The sequence below is a fragment of the Mirounga leonina genome, unplaced genomic scaffold, assembly GCF_011800145.1.
Source record: "Mirounga leonina isolate KUSES-001 unplaced genomic scaffold, KU_Mleo_1.0 Mir_101609, whole genome shotgun sequence".
Taxonomy (NCBI): Eukaryota; Metazoa; Chordata; class Mammalia; order Carnivora; family Phocidae; genus Mirounga; species Mirounga leonina.
In genome coordinates, this window is record NW_023270164.1 from 10,303,046 (window position 1) to 10,311,497 (window position 8,452).

An 8,452-nucleotide genomic window follows, 5' to 3' on the forward strand; every position below is an offset into this window, starting at 1 on the left:
CTAGCCGGTAAACAGAACCCTCTTGAGTGTTCAACACAGAGCACTTTAATGCAGGGAGCTGGTTACTCAGGTAAAGGAATTGCTGAGGAGCCAAACAAGGCACTTGGCAACTCGGAGATGAGCGAGGGGAAAACACACACACACACAAAACAGAGATCGGGGGAGGGGGGGGGCATGAAGCAGACACTGAGGAACCGAAGTCAACCAGCCAGAACGGGCACCAGAAGGGGTCTGTCCAGCAAGAGGAAGGACAGGGAGAATAACCCAGGAACAAATAGGTCCAGAACCAGCGAGGGGCTGTGCTACTTTGGACCAGTGGCTAAGCCACTCTGAGCTTTTTTGTGTTCTTAGGTGCAAAAATTGATGATGGTTCATGCTCTACCTGCCTCACGGGGATGCTCTGAGGCAAATCTAAATGACAGAGTATGTCGGAGGGTTTGGTAAACTCTAAGGTGCTATATGAAATAAGGTATCTGTCTGAGTGCCCTGCAGTTTCTGCGCCTGCCGGATTCTAATATGATCACTTTTGTTCCCAGGCGACGGCTTTCAGTGTAATACCTCAACCAAAGAAATGCCTCCGCCAGATCGATTCTCTTAAACTGCCTGGGAGCCTGCTTGCCAGGAAAGGCAATTAAAGTGCAGGCTTGGGAAACGCAATCATCTGTTTGTGATGCCCGGGTCCACTGGCTACCAAATCGGGGGGGCCTGCAGGGGGTGGGCAGCTCCTGTCTTCAGCAGCCAGGCTGCATCCTTGAGCATATGTGCCAAGCTCAGGGTGACATGCGGAAAAAGTCTGCCCCCTTAGCGGTCCTCACACCAGGCAGTGTTTAGGGAGGGATAGCAGAGAGCCAGGTGGAAAACAGACACATCTCTGCACAGGATTAGCTTTCATGTCCCCTGGGCTCTCGTGAAGCCAGAAGCCAAGTGTTTGTTCAGCACCTGCTTTCTGAGGACAGTGGAGATTGCCTTCAGTACCTGCCTAATCCTTCCTCCTTCAGCCCATTCGCTTCCCCTTTGGTCTTCTCCCCGGGCGATTCCTTTCTTCCTTTCCCCTTTCTTTGTTTTAATGTCCATCTTCCCCGAGGGATCTGAGGCCAGCCTTTTGAATGGCTGTAGCGACATCCCTCGGCACTGGTTCTGGAATCTGGCTGCCTTTGGAACCAGCTGGGGGGCTTTTGAAAATCCCAATGCCTTGGCCATACCCTAGGCAAATATCAGAATTCCCCGGGGGCGGGGGGACCTAGATAGTGTGATTTTTTTTTTTTTCCGAGTTCCCCCGCGTGAGGCAAATGTGAAGCCAAGGTCGAGAACCACTGTTTGGGGAGGAGAATGTGACCTCATGGCATTGTGAGATTAAAGCCTCGCTCTTCCCGCTGAAGGAAAGTCAGCAGGAGAGCCTGTTGCAGGGCAAAGAATCTCCCTGAATAAGAAGGAGCTTGGAAGGCGATGCATGGTCAGGTCCTTCCAGGGCAGGAGGCCACCCCAGACCGCTGTGCTTCTGGAACAGTTGCCTGCCTCCACGAATACCACCCATGTCAGCGCCAAAGCTGTGTTCTCACAGCTGACCAAGTCTCGTAATGGGGCAAGAAGGGATCCAACTCTTTCTAGACTGTAGAAGTTTTGAGGCACAGGGGTTCATTGGCCTGTTGATATTATCTACCAAAAAAAAAAAAAAAATCCAAGAAGAGAGCGGGCTGCGTGGCCGGGCTCCAGGCTCGGTTAGGGGCGTGTGCGACTCTTAATCCCGGGGTTGTGAGTTCGAGCCCCATGTTGGGTGTGGAGATGACTTAAAAATAAAATCTTGAAAAAAATAAACTAAAATGAGAAGAGGGGGGAAACGAGAGCCTGAGAGGTTAAATGACTTTTACAAGGTGCTACGGTGGACTTCTGGCAGAGCCGGATGGATGCCAGGTTTCCTCTGGGGCAAGCCGACCACGCGGACTTCCATTCCTCTCTCCCAACCCCCCATGCTCACACTTCTGCTGAAATCTGAGCCCCTTGGGAGACATTTCTGAAGGCTTCTTAAAATGATGCTTTTTGTGCTCGGAGCCAGATAAATAACGCGAGACGGTGATAATGATTAGGAAATATTTATGTTTTTTGTGCATGAGGCCTTCACATGCCGATTTGTTTACTTGGCAAATAAAGCCGAGCGTGTGATGTCACTACACGTGGATGAAAAGTTTAAACATTCATCTATGCAAACAAGGGAAAGAAAACATCTCTCTTTGTGAGAAACAAGTAGGATTACGTTAATTTGAATAAGGCTCCCTATTAAACTGTAGCAGGTTGCGTTGGATCATTTTTCAGCGCTTGGGGAAGAGAGAGGACTTTCACTCGGTTGAAAATGATTATGGAAACGTTCTCATCAAAATCACATTCAAATATATATGTATTTATATGTCTTACAGCTTCCAAGCTTTAGGAAGCCTTCAGTTTGAGAAAAAGGCTAATTACTTTTCTTTGTGCGACAGGAATGAGCAGCTAAAGCCATAAAGGTCTTGGAAATGTAGGCCCTGACCTCCAGTTTTGAGATTTGGTCTCTCCTGTGCATGGTGCCCCTTCACCCCAGTAAGACCGGTGGTTCCCGTGGACCCGAGGTGGGAACTTGGGTGCAGCCAAGGGAGAGCCTGGGACACAAAACATAAGGACACGTCATTCTCAGGGCCGAGCCTGCACTTGGGCAATTTTGAGAGAGAGAGAGAGAGAGATGACGAGTTTTGCTTCCACAGAGTGAAACTGATAGCAGAGAAGGGTGGCTTTAAAGGCCAGGAACTGACGCCCGCCGTACAGAGACAGCTTCATGAAGGAAGGCTTGGCACCCCAAAAACGTGCCGTAAGGAAAAGGGGCAGGAGAGTGAAGAGAGAGCCTCACAACCAAAAGCTCATAGAAGGTTGCCATGGAGGGCTAGAGGGGGATGGTTCTCTAACTGGAGGAAGTGTTGAAATCCCCTGGAGGGCTTACGGCTGGGCCCCCCGTCCCAGAGGGTCTGATGCATTAAGTTCAGATGGAGTCCAATAATTTGCATTTCAAACAAGCTGCCAGGTGATAACTGCTGGTCCAGGGAACACACTTTGGAATGGCTGTTCTAGAGCCATGTCTCTCAAACTAGGGCTCCTGTCTGAGATTCTAAGAATGTCTTGAAATGTACCCAGGATTTGTTTTAATTGGCTATGGTGAGGTGACGGGAGTGAAGGTAACTGTCTTTGAAAGAAGAGTTCACTACTCCTAGTTCCCAAGTGGAGGGGACATGTCACACCATGCCGAGTCACACAGGAAGTGCCAGGGTGGATCAGGAGGCAGAAGGATGGAGGAGAGACGATGGGCAAAAAAGCCTTTATTGTGGTTTTCACAGGAAGGAAGGGACCAGGCCAGGGGAGCATTAAGATTGGCTAGTTTGAATAATTTTAGCGGGCTTTGGGTTATGGGGCGGTTCCCATTTGGATGGTATGTAGCCCTGGGGTGATTTGGGGGGAGGATACTGGTTTGGTGTGTAAGTTTGATAAAGGAGGTGGTTGGTGGTAAGGCCTAGGGATGGGTTGATTTGCATATGAAAGGTGTGTTTGCGGGCAAGCTGTTTACTATCTCCAGGAATTCTGTGAGCCCTGGGAGGGGCAGTCTCTCTAGGATTAGCAAAACCTCAAGATGTCAAAACACCATAACATACCAAAAATAAAAAAACATGATCCCGACAAAGAAGAATTTTTTGTTCTCTCTTTATTGTAATAGTAATCTTCATTTTGTTGGTGCTGGTTGTAAAAGCAAATCCTTTCCTGCTGATAATCCCCGATTTAAGGATAGTTTCATAAAACGAGAATTTAGTTTATAAAGTCATTGTCTCGACAACTAAGGACAAAGGACACTTGAAAATCCAAAAACATAGTCTTACGGGTCCAAGAGAACTTTCTTTGTAACCATTTAGAAGGGCTCCATACTTAATTCAACTTTGAGACATATTGTGTTGGCGCTCACATTAATCTGCCCCAACACCCTTCTTCAGTTGATGAACAGTAAGCATTAGCTTTTCTTCTATTGTTTTAAAAAAGCTAACCTCTCACAAACAATATACAGTTGACCCTTGCCTTGAACAACGTGGGGGTTAGGGGCGCCAACCCTCCTGTGCAGTCAAAAATCCACGCATAACTTTTGACTCTCCAAAAACTTTACTAATAACCTACTGTTGACAGGAAGCCTTACCAGTAACATAAACAGTTGCTTAACACGTATTTTGCATGTTATATGTATCGTATACTGTATTCTTACAAAAAGTAAGCTAGAGAAAGACATTAAGAAAACCATAAGGGGCGGGCGCCTGGGTGGCTCAGTCGTTAAGCGTCTGCCTTCGGCTCAGGTCATGATCCCAGGGTCTTAGGATCGAGCCCCGCACCGGGCTCCCTGCTCCGCAGGAAGCCTGCTTCTCCCTCTCCCACTGCCCCTGCTTGTGTTCCCTCTCTCGCTGTGTCTTTCATGTCAAATAAATAAATAAAATCTTAAAAAAGAAAAAAAAGAGGGAGAAGATAGTAAGGGGGCACCTGGCTGTCTCAGTCGGTAGAGTGAGCGATTCTTGATCTTGGGGTTGTGCGTTCAAGCCCCATGATGGGAGTAGAGATTACTTAAAAAATAAAATCTTTTTAAAAAGGAAAATTATAGTGCTCGCTTCGGCCGCACATATACTAAAATTGGAACAATACAGAGAAGATTAGCATGGCCCCTGCGCAAGGATGACACGCAAATTCCTGAAGCGTTCCATATTTTTGAGCGCTGTGAATTGTGTAAGACTGTTGAACCACAGACCTGTACCTCGGAAACAAATCATACATTATATGTTAAAAAAAAAAAAAAAGAAGATAGCAGGAAAGGAAAAATGAAGGGGGGAATCGGAGGGGGAGATGAACTCTGAGAGACTGTATGGACTATGGACTCTGAGAAACAAACTGAGGGTTCTAGAGGGGAGGGGGATGGGAGGATGGGTTAGCCTGGTGATGGGTATTAAAGAGGGCACGTTCTGCATGGAGCACTGGGTGTTATATGCAAACAATGAATCATGGAACATTACATCAAAAACTAATGATGTGGGCACCTGGGTGGCTCAGTCGGTTAAGCGACTGCCTTCGGCTCGGGTCATGATCCCAGGGTCCTGGGATCGAGCCCCGCATCGGGCTCCCTGCTCTGCGGGGAGCCTGCTTCTCCCTCTCCCACTCCCCCTGTTTGTGTTCCCTCTCTCGCTGTGTCTCTCTCTGTCAAATAAATAAATAAAATCTTAAAAAAAAAAAACTAATGATGTAATGTATGGTGATTAATATAACATAATAAAAAAAATTAAAAAAAAGATTTGAACTTTGGAAAAAATAAAAAAGGAAAATTATAAGGAAAATACATTTACAGTATTGTACTGTATATATATAAAAACATATATATATATATAAATCTGTACATAGGTGGACCCACAGAGTTCAAACTCCTTTTGCTCAGGGTCAACTGTATATGGAATCAACAATATAAAAAAGTCATTCTTTTCTCTTTTTATCCACTCACAAAACTTTCCATAAACCCATAAGACTCCGCGCGCGTACGTGCATGCTTATACATAGGGTTTCACTAAAATACTTTGAAATATTATTTTCAGGAATGCTTATGTAGGTCACTCAACTGATTCAAGACTCAATTTCATCTGTGTGTGTGTGGGGGGGGCGGTGGAAGTGTCTTTCCCTGTGTCTCTATGGCAAGACATAGAGAGGGAGAAAAGTCCACTTTCTCAGAGGAGTGTCCGGTACAGTCCGAGGTTAAAAGCAGCATCATTTTCATCAGTCTGATGCACATTGTCACTGCTCAGTGAGCAGGTGGCTGTTTATAAAGTGGCATCTACAACAGCTGCTCAGCATTTGAAGAGTTTTCTGAAAAATCACAGTTCCTTCCAAACTCGATTCGGGTCATTGGAGCTGAGGTTTCAGTGATACTTGAAATCTTTTCTGGGGTGAAGAGGATATAGAATTCCCCAAAAGGACATAATAAAGGGTGGAAATTACTTCTGGTCGGGGTAGAGTTTCCATGAGGGGCTGAAAAAGCCTAAGTGTGTGCTTAGCTGCCTATAAGGGAAGCCAGCAAAATAGAGCAGCACGTAATGAGACATTTCATGGCCCACAAACTGTCCATTACTAATTTGGATAACTGGGGCACAGAGTTTGTTTTTCCTTATTTTATTTATTTTTGTTTCGCTGAGAATCTATGGCCTGCTGAGGTACATCCACCCGTCTCCCCCGCCCCCCACTCTTAGCAGTCTTTTTTCCAGATTTTCTCCCGTTTCTGCCCTCCCAAACCCTTTATTTCCCTGACCCTTTGCCCATTTATACAGTAGATAAATATTTCATGATCTTGGCTACGTACTTACTAATATTAATAACTTACACGAATAGGGAACAAAGAAGCATGACATCCAGTCTCTGACCTAAAAGAATATGTAAATTAGACTCTTATATTACTAAGCATAGACTCACCTTTTTTAATACCCATGAAGCACGCCTTTCAGAAGGTTGTAATTATTGGTAAAAGCATCACCCGGCAGCTTGCCTGGGGCAACCTGCAAGGTAGAAAAGCCACGAGGGCTGCCTCCGGTGACAGAACATGGAGAAGGAGGTGGGGGGTCGTGGGAGCCCGAGGGTTGCCTTCCCAGAAGGAGGTTTGGGGATCAGGAGCAAAAGCACATAGAATCACTCAGAAACGAAGGAACTATTTTCCTTTGCTCACGGCTGAAAGTGGAATAGAAAATCCAGAAAGAATTTGCAGAGATGGAGTCAGGTATTCCATAGATAGTACAAGGGGTAAAAGAGAAGACAGGAACTTAAATGTGTCGAAAGGGTACAATGTACTAGGCATTTACTAGGTGCTTTGCATACACACCTCATTTCTCCCTTTTAACAATCCTCTGGGCTCGCTATTGCTATCGCCGTTTCCTATTTGAAGAAATAGTCCAAGGCCATCGAGTCCGAAGATGGTGGAGTCAGGATTTGCATCAAGGTATTTCTGAGTGCGGAGACTGCGCTTTTCCGCCACGTCTTCCTGATGACCCAGTTTGAGATTGATGGGAATGTGCTGTAGGTATTTATATCTGCCTTTCCAGGCGCAGACTGTGCATTTGCATCAGCTTGCATATGATCTTTCGGGAAAGTTTTGTGCGCACACGAATGTTTTATTGTCATTATTATTGTTATGATTCTGAAGGAACGTATCTATAGAATTTCAAATCACGCGTGACTCTTCTTGACATACGCTGTCACGATGATTTCTTTTATGAAAATACTGAATAAGATTTCTCTACACACGCACAGTAGAATAATGCCTAAGCCAAAAAAAGAAAAATGGTGACCTTATTAACCCAGTTCCTTCCACGTAAAATTCCCACAAACTGTCAGCATCCCACAGGATTCCACCCACACCACAAATCCTAGCGCGATACTTGGAGCAAAGACATTTGTCTCATCTCATGTGGCTGTTGGAAGCACCTTCAGGATAGAGAGCTTTCTTTTCCAGCTCTGTAATTAGATGTAGAGCTGTACGTCTTCTAGTGCATCTGCGGGGAAACTGGAATTTAGGGTTGCAGGACCACACGGGTAATGCGTGCGTTTCACTGGGCGGGCAAAGCCATCTTTGTAAATCACGTGTAATGATTTACAAAAAACGGCACACACACTGCCACCTACTTAAGCTATACCCGTGGCAGTTACCTGAGAAGGATACCGACTCTTTCCTCCCAGCCCAGAAGCAATCTTAGCCTTTCCTGCTGGACACCTATGGACTGGAATGGTCATTGAAGACGAAATCCATTTGCCATCCCCGATCTAAGAACATCCTTTCTGGAAGAGAAAAAAAACACACATGAGTAGGATTCAAAGGTATGCTGCCATTGTCTTTTAGAACCATGCCAAGTCCCATCTCATTGATGAAGCCTTCCTTTAGGACCTCACCCACTCCCGGCCTGTTGCAGCGTCTACTACTTGAAACTTCAATTGGCACTTACCATAGACGGCTTGGGGTTTTGTTTCTTAGATCCATAGGCTTGATTTGTAAACCCCTGACCAGTGGGGACTGCAGCTCATCCTACCTCTCTATTACGCTGTCACAAAGCGTCGTGCTTTGCTTCTGGAAAGTGCTCAGAAGTGTGAGTGATGATGTGAGGATCCTAGTCGGAAGTAGGACTGATGGAAAGGCTAAAATGGCACCAATGGCCCAGCATTGACTCAGTCCACCATTACCGGAGAGCAGCTCAGCGTCCGCTCCCCCTGCTCGTGGATCAGCAGCATTGCTTTGCACAGGGAAGGACAAGTGTTTTTATAGGATGTGTAGTTTTAATTCTAAGTAAACCACAGTCTTAGGGAGGGAGGCCCAGGACCTCTCTATCGGTTGCCTTGTGTTAGAGACTAAGAAGGTCGCCCATGCATGACAGCACCTCTTCAA

At 46.0% G+C, this 8,452-nt stretch overlaps 1 non-coding gene across 1 annotated transcript; it reads left to right on the plus strand.

Annotated features, from left to right (window-relative positions):
• Positions 1-4,650: 4,650 nt before the first annotated feature.
• Positions 4,651-4,757, plus strand: LOC118010538. Its single transcript, XR_004679223.1, has one exon. It is a non-coding gene; the product is annotated as a U6 spliceosomal RNA (small nuclear RNA).
• Positions 4,758-8,452: the final 3,695 nt, after the last annotated feature.